Raw genomic sequence first — 20,575 nt, 5'->3', positions numbered from 1 at the left:
GAAGTACCTAAATAACAGTATTTGATGCACATTTCCTGAGTTGCTTTACAGATATGAGCCCCCAGCCTCCGACCAAATGGAAGATATTAACCACTTGATGACCATGAGCATATAGCCCCAGGCCTCCTGGAGCCTAAGGACTGTTAATGTTAACTCCTGTAACATCACCATGTTATCTCACCATCACCCAATCAGAGAACAGTGCACAAGCTGATCACAGACCCGGCAACCCAACTGGCCCTGTGCTCTGCCCCGCATGTGGCTTTAAAAAATGCTTTGTTGAAACCCTTTGGAGAGTTCAGGGCTTTTTAGAGCATGAGCCCCCATCTGTTTGCATGGCCCTGCAATAAACCTTTCTCTGCTCCAAACTTCGATGTTTCAGTTTGGCCTCATTGTGTGTCGGGCACAGGAACTTGCACTGTTGGGGATTTTCTCCTCGGGACTTGGAAGCGATGAACCTGAAAGACTGACACTCGGACAGTCTCTTGCAAGGACTGACAAGTTTATTTCTGCAGTCAAGCCTTTTTATAGAAGCAGGAACAAAGAGCTTAAAGTATACGGCCAGCAGAGTGCATACGGGGTTAACACATAATCAGTAAAAACATTTCAAGGACAGCGGGCTCTAAGTGACTCATGTGCTTATCCCACAACCCATTTTCTCAAGTAATATCCCTATTTATTATTAAATCTTGGCGCCGAGCATAACCAAAGGCAGGAGATGTTTTTCTGTCCGCAGTACAAAGCCGGGTACTTCTGGCCCTTCGCCATTTTCCCAAGGACTTTCTCCTTTTACGGCTATTTTGCACTATGCTTCCCAACATGCACTAACAATTTCTCTCTCCAGACTAGCAGCATTGTGCTGTGGCAAGAGCTAGACTTCTGAGTCAGGCAGTCCTGGCTGTGAATTCTCTTCCAACACCTGGCTGTAGAATCTTCAGTGAGTCACTCTATCCCACTAAGCTTTGTGTCCTCACCCTTAACCTGGGAATAATTCCTCTCTCAGTGCATTGGAGGCAAAGGCCTCATGCGTGCTCTATGCACACACAAATCTCCAGGTGCCTCCAGGTACATGATCTCTAATCCCTTCAGCCATGATATGCTGGGATATTATCCTAATTGATCAGCTGAGGAAGTGAGACTCAGAGAGGTTCAGTGGCTCATGTGGCAGAGCTGGTCTGTGTCCTGTCCTTCCCTTAGGGGCTTACCTTGACTTTGCCTTTTGGTTGCTTCCTGTGCCTGGAGAACCCACCACAGTAAGGTCTGATGAAAGGCAATACCTCACTTCCCACACCAAAAGCTAGAGTATTGCTGGTTACTTGCTTTCCCTGACCCTGAAGCCAGCGAGTGGGTGCTGACCTAGGCTCAGCTAGGATGCTCCCATCCATGATTTTGAATCTGGGGGAAATGAAAAAGCATTAGACAGAGATAGCTCTGGCAGCAGTAGATGAGAGCATGGTGGTGGTCCAATAGCCAAAGCAGCATTCCCTGGCCACAGTGCCATCTATCGGGCTGCCCCTGTGGCAGGAGCTCGGCCGTGGCTCAGGTCACAGGTCTCCTTTGGCATCTACCCACTTATGCTCCTGTCAATGTTGTGAGCCTCTTGATAGTCTTCCTCAAATTCCTTTTCAACTTAAATCACTCAGATTTCATTTCCGATTTTTGTCACCGAGAACCTCATGTGGCAGTTCTACAACAAAAAAACTATCTCCGAACATTTTTATCTTCTGCCTAATACTCCCACCCAAATGCTGGGAGTCATTTCCCTCCAAACAACAGATTGGGTCTGTGGTTCCGTCCTCCATTCTTCTCTCCCCCTACTTCATCCTCTTTGGACAGCTGATTTCCGTGCCCCTGGGGCCTCAATTTTATATCCGATGGGCAGAGGCCAGCAAAGAGCCCTTTGCTTCCTTGTTCTTGCCTCTGCTCTTCCCTGATTTGTTTCTTCAGGGCCCAGGAGGTTTGTTTTTCTTAGCCCAGGGGGTTTATGGTGAGCTCTTCCCCAGGGACCTTGCTCTCCCCGAGTCCCACCTTCTTCTTCTTTCTCTGCCTGGACTTCACTGGGTCAGGATTCCTCCTTTTTTCTAAGAGCCTCAAGAAGGCATGGCCTTTGTCATGACACTAACAGGGTTATTAAAGATAAACAGCCCAGAAGACAGTTTGGAAAGTGACTCCTCCCTTGGTGTAGACAGGTTCTAGGGAGTTCACCATGTTCATCATGACTGTTGGTGGTGAATCATCTTGCACTGGAAACTCCAAGGGAGCTGATTTAATCCAGGCCTGGAATGGCTCAGCTGTATTCCCTAGCCCAGCCTGGAGTTATGTCCATCTGCTTTATTTGTCTGTCCAGCCTATAATTCTTAGAAGATTGTCCCATTCTTCCCTTCCACTGGCTGCTGATCACAAGATCTACTTTCTAGGTTGAGAGGTGGGCCCAACTAAGCATGGATGGGCAGGATGAAAATATAAATGAATGCTCTGGCTTCCCAGGTGGCTCAGTGATAAAGAATCCTCCTGCCAAGCCGGAGACGTGAGTTCAACCCCTGGGTCAAGAAGATCCCCTGGAGAAGGAAATGGCAATCAACTCCAGTATTCCTGCCTGAGAAATCCCTTGGACAGAGGAACTTGATGGGCTACAGTCCATGGGGTCACAAAGAGTTGGACATGACTTAGCAACTAGAACAACCTGGGAGAAAGAAGCCCTTTCTTTCCCCTTGAATGGCAACCTATGAAGATATAATCTTGGAGTTGCTTCTGACTGTATTTCTTGCCAGAAGAACGAAGGAAGCTGCATTAGATTCCTAGGGCTGCTGAAACAAATTACCATAAAATTAGGTGGATTAAAACAGCAGAAATTTATTTTCTCACAGCACTGGAGACTAGAAGTTCAAGACCCGTGTCACAAGGTTGGTTCCTTCGGAGACCTCTGAGGCAGAGTCTGTTACATGCCTCCTCCTAGTTTTCGGAGGTTTCTGCAATCCTTGGCATTCCTTGGCTTGCAGATGCACCACTCCAATCTGCCTCCATCTTCACATGGCTGTCTTCCCTCTGTGTTTGTTTGTGTTCAAATTTCCCTTTTATCAGGACACCAGTTACTGGATTAGAGACCATATAAATCCAATATGGCCTCATCTTAACTTGATTACATCTGCAAAGACTATTTCCAAATAAAATCACCTTCACAGGTTTTGGGTAGATATGAATTTTGGGGAACATCAATCAAACCAATATGGACGCTAACTTAGGAAAGCAGAATCATATATGATATTATTCATGTTTCAATCAAGAGGTGGGAAGAGAGAAGCTTAATGATGACTTATCAGTTCCTGAACCCAATTAGTCTTGGTGAAGTAAGCTTCATCCTGGACTTTTCAGATATGTGAGCCAAAGCATTGTCTTTTCCCTAAGGGAGTTTGGGTTTGATTTCCAGCACCTGAATTGGAAAAAGCCCTAATATAGAGGTACATAGAAAACCCAAATTAAGTAGGCTGGGATTTTAACAATGGACCAAATGCAGTAAGAAAATGTCTCCTCCGTCTATCCTTTCTTCCTATAAATATGCCATTTTCAGGACATCATGCTGATCTTGAGTCCTCCTGGTAGGAAAGCTGTCTAGTGAGAGGGTTTACCACTTTATTTACTTCTGTCTACTTGGATAAATAAGAGGTAATAGTACCAGAAGATCCACAGTCCAGATGTTTAGGACTCTAGGTAGAAAAGGTTGTAGCTCAAAGGAAAGAGGTCCTTGGGGGTCTAAGTTTGGTCATTAAGAAAGGATTTGGGGAGAGAGAACACTTTCAGCTAGGCCTGGAAGGACAGGGCAGGTGTTAATGAGGAACAGAGTGTGGAGGGAACATCTAGAATGTAATTGGTATCCTCCTAGGCGGACGTGTGGACTGGACAGGCAGAGGCAGGGAGGTGAGTTCTAATTGGTGATGAGGAGATCAGGGCAGAGATAAAAAGTCCATGGGCCAGGAGATGCCTAGGAAGCCAGGTCCTGTTTTGCAGGCTCAAAAAAGAGCAAAAAAGAACTGTTATCTCCCATCCACCCTGACTCCAGCTGAACTGAGATGTGGGGCCCCTGGCTCAGGCACTCAATGATGAGGTTTGCTGCCCTGTGGGTTCATGTGGCTAATCTGTGTTTTAACAGTGCTGTGGTTTGAGTCTGTCTGTTCCTTTAGGGGCTTCTAATTGTAGATGTCAGAAATTTGGGTATTGTTGAAATCTTTCTCTTTTGCTTGTTACTATTATGCAAGCTAAGGTCTGATTCTAGTACTTCCATCCTTGATTTTTTTTCCTCTGTCTCTCCAAATACCCTGACTCTGCTGACCCTTCTCAAGGGCTTGCAGGAGAGAGAAGCAGGAAAGGGGATGAACTGCCAGCTGGGGTCTTTGGTATTTGGAGGATTCTGTTTGTGGGCCAGGGAAACTAACACTGAAGTCTCGCCAGGGTCTCTGCCTCCAACTTCCACCTCACAGGCTGCTTCCTGCCAGATTCCCTCAGGGATTTCTCTTAGGGTTAGAAATGATTGTGACTGTTGGTGAAGAGTTCTGTCTCTCGGTGATCTCTTTGTCCACGGCAGCCTGGATGTTCTTGGCTACCTGGAGGCCGGACTTGATAGCTGTGTCTATCCAGGCGTGGGGCAGGCAGGTGTGCTCGCCAGCAAAGTGGATGCGGCCCTCTGGCTGGAAAAGTTGCTGCGAATAGTCCACAAACTGATAGGGTGTGAACTCAGTGAAGGCGCCCATGAAGAGGGGGTCCAGAGACCAGCGCTTGACCACAGAAGAGGGGCACATGCGCCGCAGCTCCTCCTTGGGAATCTGGTGCACCGCCGCCAGGTCCCTCAGGACGATATCCACCACCTGGTCCTGCTGCATGGATATGAAGAAGAGGGAGTCTTTGTCCACGGTGTAGGAGGCCAGCAGGACGCCCTTGCCGCTGGGGAGGTGGTGGCTGGGGTAGTAGATGTAGCGGGAGGGCAGGTCGGTGATGGAGACCCCGCCCTGGATGCCGTCCCGCTCCCAGAAGGACTCGTTGCACGCCAGAACCACCTTGGTGGCGCTGGTATAATGCACTGAGCGGAGCGCGTCCATCTTGTCTTGGGAGAGCGGGGGCTCAAAGGTGATGAGACGCGTCGCCTTGGCTGAGGCGGAGATGATGACAAAGTCTGCGGTGAGGGTGCGCAAGGTAGAGTTGGTTTCTCTCGTCCGGTAGGAAATTCGAACCTCAGGCCCATCTCTTACTACCTTCTCCACCTTGGAGCCCAGATGGATGGTGCCAGGTTTCAGGCTGGCGTTAAGGGCTTTGGGAAGCTGGTCAAAGCCACCGGTGATCTCGGAAAAGCTGTAGCGGTGAAGAGAGGGAAGGAGGAGGGGGGTAGTGTGGGAGGCACAAAGTCAGTCTGCTGAGTTGCCAGCAGTGATCCCAGTCCAAAAAGGGAGGAAACGGGCCTCCTGCAGTATGTGGTGGATACCTCATGCGTGCTCAGTCATGTCTGACTCTTTTGTAACCCCACGGACTGTAGCATACCAGTTTCCTCTGTCCGTGGAATCTCCAGGCAAGAATACTGGAGTGGGGTGCCACTTCCTTCTCCAGGGGATCTTCCGCACCCAAGGATGGAACCTGCGTTTCTTGGGTCTCCTGCATTGCAGGCAGATTCTTTACCACTGAGCAACCGGGGAAGTCCGTGTACTTCACACATCTCACCTTAACTAGCCTCTGTGAGAGAGGATTCATTGCTTACTTTTATAGTTTGGAAAATGAACACCCAGAAAAAAGGGACTTTCTCACGATGACATGTGCAATCTAGCAGGAAAGCCCATGGCTTCAGCCACCATGCAATTCTGCATCCCAGGAGGCATCCTGCAGACCTACGTGTTCCAGCCCTTGCCCAGCTTGTGTGAATCTGAGTTGCATGACTTCTCTGAGCCTCAGCCTCCTCACTGGTAACATGACTCTGAATTATAGTGCCCTGCCTTCCAAGTGATCATAGCATTAAATGTGATCATCCTTGGAAAATGCTTAGCATGGCATCTGGCACATAGGAACTACTCAGTAATCAAAGTTCCCTTTCTCTGTTCTGCGTGTTTGAGAAAGGGGCAGACTCAAGGTCTGGTCCAGATCAGCCTTACTCATTACTTGTGAAGATCATGTCCATCCGAAGGGACTCCAGAAGGGACTTGTAGTATCCAGCATCCTCATTCATCACATCCCTGATCATCTTTACTCCTCCTTGGCTCAGCATCCCTTCCTTCAGCAGGTAAGCCTGCTGGATGGAAGCATCAGACAGAGGGCACAGTATGTAGGAAGGGGCCTCAGTAGGGGCCTGGGGTAGGCAAGGTTGAAGCAGGGGTGAGGGGACTCCAGGGAGGTGAGGCCTTGGGCATTGGGAGAAGGTCCTGGAGGGAGGGGACAATCCCAGGGGTCTAGGTTGAGCACAGACCCCCTTTCATCCCTATCTTGGGACTTTGCCTCACTCACCTTGGTGGAGTAAGAATCGTAAAAGGACATCAGGTGGCTGCAGTTTAATTCTTTCAGGCTTTTGAGCTGTAGAGAAGAGCAAGGGGTAGCAACTTGAAAGTCATAGAGCCAGAGGAGGGACTTCTGGGTTCTCTGGATGATCCTTTGAAGAGGGTGGGGACTAAGAGGAAGTAGATGGAAGGAAAAGGGGGAGGGAGTTTCCACCTCCTAAATTTTCTCTTTCCCCCCGGATCTCTCCTTCATTTAATTTAAAGGTGAAGACATTTACTTCAATCCAGGAAGACTGATTCATTACCAAGGATTGGATTACCTGGTGATTCCCCTTCCTTCTACTGCTTAACCAAGGAATGGATGATTGGTCCACACGGGACAGAAGAGATGGAGCTGGGCACTAGGGCTCAGGTGGCAACATTCTTAGGGGGTGTTAGAAGGAAGATAGACCAATCATAAGAGTATCAGGTAGGAGTAAGGTGGCCTGATGGATGGTCACCTAACTTGCTAGGTGACTTTTGGCCAGACCTGTTTTTTCCTGACCCTGGGTTGGCAGCGGGGGGTAGGTGGGGAGAGGGAGGAGGCAGGAGTCACCTTGCCAATGGACTGGTAGAAGAGATTTATAGCATTCTTGCCCTTTTCTCCTGGGTTCATGGAATAGCCTAGAAGCTCTGGGTTGGCCTTAACCTCCCCGGCGCGGTAGCGTTTTCTGTTGATGAGGAACCAGGTGTTGTCATGGTATTGGAGGAACTTGTTTAGCTTCAGGCCCAGCTTCCTGACATAGGTGTGGACCAACCTGGAACAGACACAGGCGCGACGTGGCCCTCATCCATGTGACACCTCTTTCCTGTTTACCTCACAATAGAAACTATTTCCAGGAAAACCAGTTTCTTCGTGTGCCCAAGGAGCCCAGACCAACTGCCCCCTCATCTCTAACCTCGCCTTCTCTTACTGCTGCGTTTGTTCTTTTTCTCCTATTTTTGCACTGAGGGAGACAGGGAGTAGGTTTCCCCCTTAACTGAAAGAAGGCCCTTAAGGAAATCCCAGCATATAGAGCTCAACTACAGAGCCCAAGACATCTTGTTTCAGACAGAATTTAAAATTCCATTTCTAAGTAAGCTTGAAAAGTGAAAGTGTTAGTCGCTCAGTTGTGTCCGACTCTTTGCAACACCTTGGACTGTAGCCCACCAGGCTCCTCTGCCCATGAAATTCTTCAGGCAAGAATACTAGAGAGGGTATTCTTGGGGATTGTCCTGACCCAGGTTCTCCTGCCTTGCAGGCATATTCTTTACCATCTGAGCCACCAGAGAAGCCCTAAGTAAGTTTGAGGCCATATCTAAAGACTACTTTGGGCTGCTACTGTTAATTTTTGGTTTGGTTTAGGATAGTGTTTGTAGGGAAATCTCAGGTTTAGTTTCCACTTAAGGCAAAAAATGAGGCATGTGGTGGGGCACCAGGCAAAGGATCTTTTTGTCTTACAAGCCCCAGAACTGGGGGCCAGGTTGTCTTCCAGATTCTGATTTAGAAATTGAGCATATACTTTGGTGCCAGGTACTCCCTTGATTTTGAGGAGCTTTGTCACTTCCTCCTAGGAGAACCTTAGGTCAGTCACTTAATATCTCTGAGCCCAATTTCTTGATTTGTAAATAGGAAAAATAAGAGTATTATATTATAGGGTTGTGAGAGTCAAATGAAATAATGCACATATAGTACTTAGCACAGGGCCAGGCACATAGTAAGTGTCCACGAATGACAGCTACTATTATTATTATTTATTTTATAGCTTAAAGTAGTATCTGGCCTCCCTGGTGGCTCAGACTGTAAAGAATCTGCCTGCAATGCAAGAGACCTGGGTTGGATCCCTGGATTGGGAAGATTCCCTGTACAAGGGAATGGCTATCCCCTCCAGTATTCTTGCCTGGAGAATCCCATGGACAGAGGAATCTGGCAGGTTACAGCCCACAGGGTCACAAAGAGTCGGACAACAACAAATGGTCATTATTAGTTTGGGATCTTCCACTTTCTGTATTACCCTAAGCTCTGAGCCTTGATCATCTCTGTCAGCTGGGGGACCAGACTTGCAGGATTGAATCTCATGAGACAGTGAGTCTGAAAGGGCCCTGACACAGTGGCAGCAGCCCATCCCTTACTCCTCTTAATTCTTCCTCCTTGCCTTTTGCTCCATCCCTCTCCTGAGACTTACCTGTGGGACTTTGGGATTCGCATGGGCCCCAGTTCATAGTACCAGCCCTCCTTCTCGTTCCTGAATGTCATCACTCGACCCCCGACATGGTCGCTGGCTTCCAGGATGGTTACCTGGTATCCAGGGAGGCTGCTGTCACTCCCAGAGTCATGTACTCCCTTTTCCCACCTGGCCTGGCCACAGGTTCTATTCTGGAATTCTCACTGGTAGGTCCCTGAATGTGCAGGATAACCGAACTGGGCAGAGTGGGGTTTTCCCCCAGAGGGACCTGAGTAACGTAGGTGATGCAGAAGGGCTCCAGGGTTGCAAGGGTCAGAACACCTCTTAGCCCTTTCTGGCTAGCATAGCCCTTCTCTACTTTTATTTCCAAAAGAACACAAGTTGCAGTTAAGTCTCAGGGGATGCAGTTTTTTGAGGAACAATAACTAAGGGCTAAGAGACCCAGTGGGTTATGCTCAGTTTTCTAAAGGTTGGCTGTAACCCCACTCCTTTTCTTTTTTCACCCAACGAAGCAAAGTGGAGGTGAATGATTGAGGCCCCTCCCACACCAGCTTACCTGATGGCCCGCATCTTGCAGGGCCTTGGCCGCCGTCAGCCCTGACATGCCAGCTCCCACCACCACTATGCGCTTGGGCACTGGGGAGGTGTGGAGGCCCTCCTGGGCTGTGACAAGGATAGACTCATATTCAGGGTCCTGGAAACACTTAGCCAAGTCCTCATAGTAGCCAAGGCAGCTGGGAGTGGCCAACAAAAGCCCCAAGATCAGGATTCCTGGGGCAGAGAAAGGAATGGGGGCTGGGGCTCTGTACCCTGCCCTACCTGTCTGTGTCTGTCATCCTTGGCTGTGTGGATGAGTGGGAGTGGTAAGGTCAGGAGTGTCTGTCCAATGTGCGGTTGCAAACATGTGTTTGTGGTTATGTCTGTGTCTGTGTTGTGTGGGATATGAATAATGTGTGAACTATGCTAGCTTTAGTTGTGTGGGTGTGAATGTTCACGTGTGTGGGTGTGATTGGAAAATCCTGGTTGTGTGCAGCTTCCTATTGGAGGGTAAATGTGCCTGCTTCTGATGGTGAGTGTGTGTGTATGAGGTTGTCTATGATAAAATTGCTGTGGTTGCGAGTCTGTGGTCATTGCCCTGTGTAACTGTGCATTGTTTGTGATTTTATGTGAAATGAGTATGTTGTGGAATAGGGTAGGTACCCGAGTAAATGTGTGGGTGAATCTGTACAGAAAAGTGAGAGATGTTGTAGAAATAGTGCATGTTGGCCTGTGTTTGGAGGAGGGACAATGATATGTATGCAATTGCTTGAGTTTCAGAGAGAATTTGGTTGCTTGTGTTCTTTGTTTGATTCCCTGTGTGTGTTTGAGCATGAGGTGGGACTGGGGAGCCTGAGGGTGTCTGTATTCTTTGGAAATGTGTGCATTTGTGAGAGGGTGTGTGTGTGTGTGTGTGTGTGTGTGTGTAGCACAGTTCTCTTCGGGGAAGGGAGTAGGGGAATTGTGACCACTTTCTCAATGACTACTCATGCCCCGCAGGAACTTGCTAGTCCTGTTGTTCTTCTCCAGCCTCACAGTATTTTCTTCAAAACATTCTGTGTTTTCTAATGTGCAGTCAAGATTGAAAACCATAGTTAATACATAACGTAAGTCCAGAGTGACTTGGTTTTATCCTATACAAATAACTATTCTGATGTACAGAGATATTCCGCTAAGAGTCTGAAACCCTGAAAGAGAGTCTGTGTGGTTTCCTTGGTGCTACTTGCTGTAAAGGGAACAGCCAGGAGCTGTGGCACACGGAGTGCCCCCTCACTAGCTCTAGGTTTTTTGGCGGGTGAGAATCCCCTTAGTCCAGTCTTCGTATTGGCAGCACAGCTGAAGCTCTCAGAAGAGAAGGGGTCTTCAGGGGCCACCCACTGAGGAGGAGCAGGGACCCCGCTGGTTCCCAGTGCAGGCCACTCCCAATGCTAGAAGAGCCTTCTGAAGGGGCGACTTCTCAGGAAAGAGGAGAGGAGTGACCATGCCCCGTGGGACAGAGAGTCAAGCCTCCCAGCAGCCCTGCCAGGCCTACCTCAACCTCTGGAATCCATTCTCCACCCGGGACAGGTTTTCCCATCTCCCTGAGTGATTTTCATTCTGTCTCAGTCCCCATGACCTTTCCCTTGAGTGGGCTCAACCTCCAAATGCATTCTCTAGATCTGTGTCTATCCTCTTGACTCACTTTCAACACCTTGACCTACCCATAGCCCTTGACCTAGCTCCCGTCCCATCTCATACCCACCCCTTTTTCCCTAGCCTGGCCCTATGCCCAGACTCCCTCTTGGACCCATTTCACCCTCCCTCCAGGCCACCCCCACTCCACAATCTAGCTCTTCTGCCCTGTTTCAGTGTCCAATACCTCCTTCCTCAGGTGCCTCTCCCTCAGATTCAGAGGAGGGACCCTCCTTACCTCTCATCTTGACCATGGCCCTGCAGCTCAGGCTGAGTCTGGTACAACTCTCCCTCTCTTTAAGAGGAGCCAGCTCCACCCAGCAGTCACTGGCCTCATCCCACTAGGCTACCCTAGGGGCCAATTGGCTGGGCCAAGCAGAAAAACCCTGCCCTCAAGGCCTGGCTGTCAGGTAAAGATGATTGTGGTGACTCAGTCCCCCCGCCTCCCCGCATCTTCTGCATCCCTATATTCCTTCTGGCCCATCTCCCTTCCTAGGGAAAGCCCCTTCTCCCAGCTCAGATCACAGTCATTGATGGGAAGAGGTTGTGGATGCCAGGTGGGCCATCCCAAACCTGCTGGGACCATCTCCCAGGAAGGGGTAAGGATTGGGAATGAACCTCTGGGCTGGTTTGGAAATCCAGAGTCTGGGTTCCCAGCACAGGCCAGACCTCCTGACTGTTCTCACTAGAGAATGTTCCTGTTCCGCTGCTGTCTCACTGCGGAGCCTTCTGCTCCAAGGTGAGGATTCTAGCCATGAGTTCCCGTGGGAGGACTGGGCTCTTCCCACCCCTCTCAGGTGTTACCTCTGTGGGCAGGATACAGTCTCTGGTCTGGCCCATTTGCTGTGGGGAGTGGGCGTTTTTCTCCATTCCTCTGGGGCCCCCAGGGCTTCCTTAGGCACAGGCGGGCTTCTCTGGCACTGGAATTTCTTCTTCTGGGGAATCAGGCCAGCTGGCTGTGGTGCCAGCACGAGTCTTTGTTCTCTGTGTACAGTGCAGGGAGAAGGGGCAGGAAACCATCACAGAGCAGCAGCCTGGGGCTGGGGAAGGGGCTGGAGTGTGAGCAGATGTTCAGCAGCTGGGACACAGGACTCAGATCCTGGGCACTAGCGTGGCATTGGAGAAAGGGCACCAGCAACGGAATCAAACAGACTGATTTCAAATGTAGCTGTGTGTCTTAGGACGTATAGTATGCTTCTCTGAGCCTGGGTTTCTTTATCTGTAAAACTGGGTAATAATATTTTCTTTCTTTACAGGGTATTTCAAGGATTAAATGAGATGATGTGTGAAGAGACTGGCATAGGTAGGTACCTAAGCTGGTTTCCTTCTTTCCTTTTGGAGATAGGGTTTGTCACACAACTGCAATAGCTCTACAAAGAGGTAGTTCCTCCATCACAGAGTTGCAAGCAGTGGCAGATAGAATGATGTTTAAAGAGAAACTGAATTGCTGGGCAGGTCGAGGACTCTTGCTTTCTTGCTCTTATTCTATTGTCAATTCTTTTAAATTTTTAATAGCTTTATTGAGATATAATTTATATACCATACAATTCACCCATTTGAAGTGAACAATTCAGTGGTTTTTAGTGTATTCATAGAGTTCTGCTACTATTACCACAACTAACTTAAAACATTTTCATTATTCTTCAGGAAACTCAAACTGGGGCTCTATAACAACCTAGAGGGATGGGAAAGGGTGGGAGATGGAGGGAGGTTCAAGAAGGAGGGAACATGTGTACAACTATGGCTAATTCATGTTGATGTGTGGCAGAAATCCAACCAATACTGTAAAGCAATTATCCTTCAATTAAAAATAAATAAACGAACAAACAAAAAAAAGAAATCCCTTACACTTTAGCCATCATCCCCCATTCTCTGCATCCCCCTAACCCTAGGGATCCACTATTCTGCTTCCTGCCTCTATGGGTTTGCCTGTTTTGGACATTTCATATAAATGTAATCACAAAATATGTGGTCTTTTGTGGCTGGCTCCATTCATTTAAAATAACCTCTTTAAGATTCATCCATGTTGCAGCATGTATCAGTACTTCATTTCTGGATGGCTCTTATTCCATTTATGACTGAATAATATTCCATTTATACCACATTTTGTTTATCCACTCATCTTTTGGGTTTGACCATCTGGTGTAGTGGGAATTCCTAATAACATACTTTCTCAGCCTTGAGAAATTCCACAGAAATAGAATCTGGAAAAACAGCGTATATTAAGAAACTATGTTAATAATTATCTTTCACATTTTTCTTAGAATAATAGCCTTGTTACAAACCCCAAGGCCAGACCCAGAAGGGAGTATGACTGGGATCATGAAAGCATGGGCTTTGGAACACTGGGTCGGCGCCAGGCATGAACGCTGCCTACACACTTGCTGATAGTTCTTGAGACTTGCCCAAAAAGGAAACAGCCTGGGATAAAAATAAGGAAATCTGGACTATGTCGGTGCAATCCATGACATTTAGGAGTATGTGATTGAAACAGAATATGTCTTGAGAAAGTAAGGCCAAAGAAATTCTTGTAGTCTGCACTTAGGAATAAAATCTGGACTCAGAGTGGACTCTGCACCTCAGTCCAATAGAGGCTGCAGGTCTCCTCACCCACTGCACCAGATTTTGTGTTCTGTCTTCATTCTCGTCGCTTGCTTCCAGACCATTAGGGCAACAATCTGGTTTCCCACGTTCTAGCTGTCATACACAGTGTGGCTATAAACATTCTTTTTATGTGGACATAGGTTTTCATTTATCTTAAGCATACACTTTGGAGTGGAATGGCTGGGTTATGTGTTAGGTCTGTGTTTCACCTTTTGAGGAGCTGCTGGATCGGTTTCCAAAATGGCTGCACCATTTTACTTTCCCACCAGCAATGGATGAGAGAGCCAATTTCCTCTCATTCTCTGTGACACTTGTTATTATCCGTGCTTTTGATTATAGCCATCCTAGTGGCGGTAAAGTAATATTTCATTGTTTTCTCATTTGCACTTCCCTGATGATAAGTGACTTAAAACTCAACATCCAGAAAACAAAGATCATGGTATCTGGTCCCATCATTTCATGGCAAATAGATGGGGAAACAATGGAAACAGTGCCAGACTTTATTTTCTTGGGCTTCAAAATCACTGCAGATGGTGACTGCAACCATGAAATTAAAGATGCTCCTTGGAAGAAAAGCTATGACCAACCCAGACAGCATATTAAAAAGCAGAGACATTACTTTGCCACCAAAGGTCCGTCTAGTCAAAGCTGTGGTTTTTCCAGTAGTCGTGTATGGATGTGAGAATTGGGCCATAAAGAAAGCTGAGCACCAAAGAACTGATGCTTTTGAACTGTGGTGTTGGAGAAGACTCTTGAGAGTCCCTTGGACTGCAAGGAGATCCAATCAGTCAATAATAAAGGAAATCAGTCCTGAATATTCATTTGAAGGACTGATGTTGAAGCTAAAGCTCCAATACTTTGGCCACCTGATGTGAAGAACTGACTCATTTGAAAAGACTCTGATGCTGGGAAAGATTGAAAGGAGGAGGAGAAGGGGATGACAAAGAATGAGATGGTTGGATGGCATCACTGACTTGATGGACATGAGTTTTAAAAAGCTCTGGGAGTTGGTGATGAACAGGGAGGCCTGGCATGCTGCAGTCCATGGGGTCACAAAGAGTCAGACATGACTGAGGGACTGAACTGAACTGAACTGATGACCTTGAGCATCTTTTCATGTGCTTAATGGACATCTATATATCTTCTTTGGAGAAATGTTCATTCAGATCCTTTGCCCATTGTTTCATTTGATTAGTTGTGTCTTTATTATTGAATTGTAAGGATTCTTTATGGTAGCTCAGCTGGTAAAGACTCTGCCTGCAATGCAAGGAAGATCCACTGGAGAAAGGATAGGCTATCCAATTTAGTATTCTTGGGCTTCCCTGGTGGCTAAGATGGTAAAGGGTCCACCTGCAATGTGGGAGACCTGGCTTCGATCCCTAGGTTGGGAAGATCCCCTGGAGGAGGACACAGCAACCCACTCCAGTATTCTAGCCTGGAGAATCCCCAAGGACAGAGGAGCCTGGTGGGCTACAGTCCACGGTGTCACAAAGAGTCCTAGGGGTCACAAAGAGTCAGAAATGACTGAGCAACTAAGCACAAGGATTCTTTATATTGTAGATAAAATCCTTTTCACATATATAATTTGCAAATATTTCTGGCAGCACCATTCCATGGGTTGCCTTTTTACTTTCTTGATGGTGTCCTTTGAAGCACAAATGTTTTTAATTTTGAAGAATCCTTATTTTTCCTTTTGTTGCTTGAGCATTTGGGGTCCTAAGAAACTATTGCCTAATCCAAGATCATAAGACTTACCCTTTGCTGTCTTCTACAAGTTTTATATTTTCAGCTGGTATATTGAGGTCTTTACTCCATTTTGAAGTGATATTTGTAAATGATGTGAGGTAGAGTTCCAACTTCATTCTTTTGAACACGACTATTCATTGTCTCAGCACATTTTATTAAAAGGACTATTCTTCCCTCTCTGGCCTTGAAGGGCAGACAGGCTGCTCTGAGCAGGCGAGGGCGGTGGGGGGAGAGGGGTGGTGGGGTTGGGCTGGCGGCAGGCAGACAACGCGGAACTTCTGCGCTGCCCCCAACTGCACGCGGAAGAGCATGCAGTCTGACCTGGCCTTCTTCAGGTTCCTGTGGGATCCGGCCAGATGCCAGAAGTAGGTGGTGAGCTGTAGGCGAGCAGACTTGGAAGATAAAATACCTAATCAACTAAATACATTATCGACCGTGTGCCAAACACTTTGAAACTTCTATGATCTGCAGAACTAGTCCTTATGGGACCGTTCTCCGAGATAATGCAATACCAATAGTATTCGATCTTAACAGCCATTTGAATAATCCACATAGTAGACACAGAAAACGAGTAAAAAGAATTGAGTGAAGATGAAATTGAGACACTGAAACAGAAAAAAAGTGATCGTGTTAATGACTCAACTTCTGAATGCCTTTTTAAAAGGCCTTGACCTGTTGATGCGGAGAAGGCAATGGCACCCCACGCCAGTACTCTTGCCTGGAAAATCCCATGGATGGAGAAGCCTGGTGGGCTGCAGTCCATGGGGTCACTAAGAGTCGGACACAACTGAGCGACTTCACTTTCACTTTTCACTTTCATGCATCGGAGAAGGCAATGGCAACCCGCTCCAGCGTTCTTGCCTGGAGAATCCCAGGGAAGGGGGAGCCTGGTGAGCTGCCGTCTATGGGGTCACAAAGAGTCAGACACGACTGAAGCAACTTAGCAGCAGCAGACCTGTTGATGAAACTTCTGAACAGGAACCAAAACATAAGGAAATAAACAACAGCAATGCTCAAAATTCCTGTGCAGAAGGAGGGGGTGAAGAGCAGGATGAAGACATTTTATCTTTAACTCTTGAAGAGAAGGAAAACAAAGAATACTTAAAATCTTTATCTAAAATTTTGATTCTTATGGGAAAACAAAACATACCTCTGGACAGCCATGAAGCTGATGAAATCCAAGAAAGTCTTTTTATTCTTGATAACTTTCAAGCGCTGCTAGAGTGCTGGATCAGTTCTGATGAAGAGGTTCTGAGAAAGCGCTTTGAGACAACAGCAGTTAACACATTGTTCTGTTCCAAAACAACAGAAATAGATGCTAGAGATCTGTGAGAGCTACATTTGGGAAGAAACCCTCAGGTAAGTGAGAGACTCTCACTTCTTTTTCATCATCACTGATGATGTGGTGGACATTTCAGGGGAAGAGCACCTGCCTGTGTTGGTGAGGTTTGCTGATGTAGCTCACAACCTGAGAGAGAAATTTGTAGGCTTTCCACCTTATGAAGCTGATGCAGAAATTTCACACTATAATAACTGAGAAATGGGGATTAAACATGGAGTACTGTTGCGGCCAGGCTTACATTGTGTCTAGTGGATCTTCATCCAAAATGAAAGTTGTTGCTTCTAGACTTTTAGAGAAATATCCCCAAGCTACACACTCTGCTCTTCTTGTGCCTTAAATATGTGGTTGGCAAAATCAGTGCCTGTTATGGGAGTATCTGTCTCATTAGGAACAATTGAGGAAGTTTGTTCTTTTTTCCATCAATCACCACAACTGCTTTTAGAGCTTGAAAGTATAATTTGTGTCCTCTTTCAGAACAATGAAGAAAGGGGCAAAGAACTGAAGGAAATTTGCCATTCTCAGTGGACAGGTAGGCATGATGCTTTTGAAATCTTAGTGGACCTCCTACAAGCTCTTGTTTTAAGTTTAGATGGCATAAATATTGATACAAATGTCAGATGGAATAACTGTATAGCTGGCCGAGCATTTGTGCTCTATAGTGTGGTAACAGATTTTGATTTCATTGTTACCATTGTTGTTCTTTAAAATGTTTTCTCTTTTCCAAGAGGCTTTGGGAAAAATCTTCAGGGGCAAACCTCTGATGGCTTTTTTGCAACCAGTAGCTTGACTGCAGTGTTACATTCACTAAATGAAGTGATGGGGAATATTGAAGTTTATCATGAACTTTGGCTTGAGGAAGCGACAGATTTGACAACCAAACTGTTTTCAGATGAAACTCCCAGGGAAATTTCACAGAGCTCAGCACAGTAACCTGGAATCTCAGCTAACCTGTGCTGCTGCTGCTGCTGCTGCTGCTAAGTTGCTTCTGTCGTGTCCGACTCTGTGCGACCCCATAGACGGCAGCCCACCAGGCTCCCCCGTCCCTGGGATTCTCCGGGCAAGAACACTGGAGTGGGTTGCCATTTCCTTCTCCAATGCATGAAAGTCAAAAGTGAAAGTGAAGTTGCTCAGTTGTGTCCGAATCCTAGCAACCCCATGGACTGCAGCCTACCAGGCTCCTCGGTCCATGGGATTTTCCAGGCAAGAGTACTGGAGTGGGGTGCCAGTGCCTTCTCCGCAGCGAACCTCTGAGAGTTACTATAAAGAAACTCTAAGTGTTCCAACTGTGGAACACATTATTCAGGAACTGAAAGATATAGTCTCAGAACAGCACCACAAAGCTCTTAAATGCTTATCCCTGGTACCCTCTATCATGGGACAGCTCAAATTCAATACATCAGAAGAGCACCATGCTGACATGTACCGAAGTGAGTTACCTAATTCTGACACACTGCTGAGCTGCACTGTTGGAGAATCAAATGGAAACACAGAGGGAAAGATATAGAACTTCCATCCACTATTTATGAAGGCCTTCATCTACCAGACATCAAGTTTTTTCCTAATGTTTATGCGTTGCTGCAGGTCCTATGCATTCTTCCTGTGATGAAAGTTGAGAATGAACGCTATGAAATTGGGCGAAAGTGTCTCAAAGCATACTTGAGGAACACTTTGACATATCAAATGTCAAGTAACTTGGCTTTGCTTAACATAAATTTTGATATAAAACACGACTTGGATTTAATGTTCGATACGTATATCAAACTCTATACAAGTAAGTCAGAGCTTCCGGCAGATAATTCAGAAACCATTGAAAATACCTAAGAGACTTTTAACCTAGACTTTCTCTTTGATATTTGAAAAAAACCTATAATACAGAAATTTAAAAATATCTTACAGAAAAATTGTAAGGGTAGGCCACATAATCACTGAATATCTTGACCTGTAGGCCTCCCATTGAGTTCATTAGTCATTGATAATTTGCCTGTTTAAATGGCCTGTTTGAATGCCCATGCTTTGGAGACCAAACTGTTCTTCCAGAATATAGCATAGAAAGTACCATGTTACATTTTTATGTGATCTCTCCTATTGGCACTTTGGAATTGTTTTAGTTATTTTAGACATTATGTTTATCTCTGTGGATCCAATTGTCAGGTATTAAGTTATCAGATCTTTGAAAAAATAAAATTAGAGGAGGTATGGAAGGAAGGAACACATTTTGTAAAATGTTACAATGAAGCTCATGACTGACTTTTGAATAGTAGAAGTTTTAAGTATGCTATTAAAAATCTGTAAAGGACAGTTAAGAAAATTATCAGACTGTAAGAGAAACGTGTGAGCTTGTCAAACAAGGATTTCAGTGTAGATTTTGTCTTTATCAAATGAAGTTAAAGCAACAAGTTACAGTTTGAATGGAAGAGCCTGCCATTGTTGTTCCACACCTGGTTATCACTGTTTACATTCCTTTATTGAGCCTACGTCTTCGTAAGCTTTTTGGCAGGTACATGTTGAACACTTCCGTTTCATGGTCAAGAGAGGATCAGAGGCCATGGATACCGACAACTGATTTGTCTATTTCCTTCTGTCTTTTTCCATGACTGTATCTACTGCCTCATCTCGATTTACAAGCAAAGCCTAGAAAACCTACAAAAATAAGTGTTTTGTAGTTTATCTAGGAATAATACAGAAAATATTGCTGTTACTTTTGGTGAAGAAAATCAATTTTGTATAGTTTATTTCAACCTAAATAAAATGCGAATTTTTTTTTAAAAAAGGACTATTCTTTCCTCATTAAATTATCTTGGAAAATTTATCCTTGTCAAAAGTCAATTGGCCATAAATGTGAACATCTATTTTTGGACTATCAATACTATTCTATGAATTATAGGCAAATGCGTATGACACTAACACAGTGTCTTGATTATTGGTTACTACAGATTTGTAGTAACTTTTAAAATTGGACTTCCATATGAATGTTTTTTCCCCTTACTTTTAAAAAAATTTATTCATTTTTATTTGAAGGATAATTGCTTTACAGTATTGCATTGGTTTCTATCAAACATCAACATGAATCAGCCATAGGTTTACCCATGTCCCCTCCCATTTGAACATTTTTCCCATCTCCCTTCCCATCCCATCCATCTAGGTTGCTATGAATGTTAGGATCAACTTTCCAATTTCTGCCAAATGCCAGTAAGATTATGATAGGGATTGTGTTGAATCTGTAGACAATTTAGGAAATATTCACATCTTAACAGAGTTTATTATTCTGATACATGAACCTGAGATGTATTTCCATGTATATAGATCATCTTAATTTCTTTAAACAATGGTTTATAGTTTTCAGAGTATTGTTTTGTACTTCTTTTATTAAATTTATTCCTAAGGATTTCATTATTTTGATTCTATTATAAAGAGACTTGGCTTAATTTCATTTTTAAATTGAAATACATGGTAAGAGCTCATGTGGTTTCTGTGTTTTATTCCATTGATATGGTATATTACATTAATTGATTTTCAAGTGATAAACTAATCTTGCATTCCTGGGAGGTTGGGGACTTTTGCAGTTGTTACAGTCACTGACAAAGAGATGAGGCGGCCCCACACTCAAAAGTAGAGTCTGGGTTGGAAATCCTGGTGGAGCCTCAAGTTACCATGCGTCTCTTACACTGACTCCATGTACTTTCTAGAGAGCACTTTCACCTGCTGGATTAGCTTCATGCTGATGAGCTTCCTGGGGCCTCAACAAACCAGGAAACATCTCGGGGAGTGAGCTGACTAAGGGGGATTTTTTGGAGACCCTGTGTTGTAGGCTTAAAAATGGCTCCCCAAGGACGTTCTAAGTCCTGGAACCTGTGAATGTTACTTTATGTGGCAAAAGGGAGTTTGTGTCTGTGATTAAATTAATCTTCTGAGACGGGGAGATGATCCTGGGGTTACCAGGTGGGCTCTAAATATAGTCACAAGGGTCTTTATTAGAAGGAAGGCAAGAAGGTCAAAGAGGGTGA

The 20,575-nt window shown here is 45.6% G+C and overlaps 1 long non-coding RNA gene across 1 annotated transcript in view; it reads left to right on the top strand.

The window, feature by feature from the left end:
* LOC129655587 (uncharacterized) overlaps nt 1-20,575 on the top strand; it is a 99,166-nt gene that overhangs the window by 49,050 nt on the left and 29,541 nt on the right. Inside the window, exon 4 of the long non-coding RNA XR_008716051.1 lies at nt 12,136-12,182. This is a non-coding gene — a long non-coding RNA (uncharacterized LOC129655587). The remainder of the gene's footprint in view (nt 1-12,135; nt 12,183-20,575) is intronic.

This window comes from Bubalus kerabau, chromosome 6, assembly GCF_029407905.1.
Source record: "Bubalus kerabau isolate K-KA32 ecotype Philippines breed swamp buffalo chromosome 6, PCC_UOA_SB_1v2, whole genome shotgun sequence".
NCBI classification, from domain to species: domain Eukaryota; kingdom Metazoa; phylum Chordata; class Mammalia; order Artiodactyla; family Bovidae; genus Bubalus; species Bubalus kerabau.
Note: the sequence above shows the minus strand (reverse complement) of the source record. Positions and strands in the feature narration are given on the sequence as shown.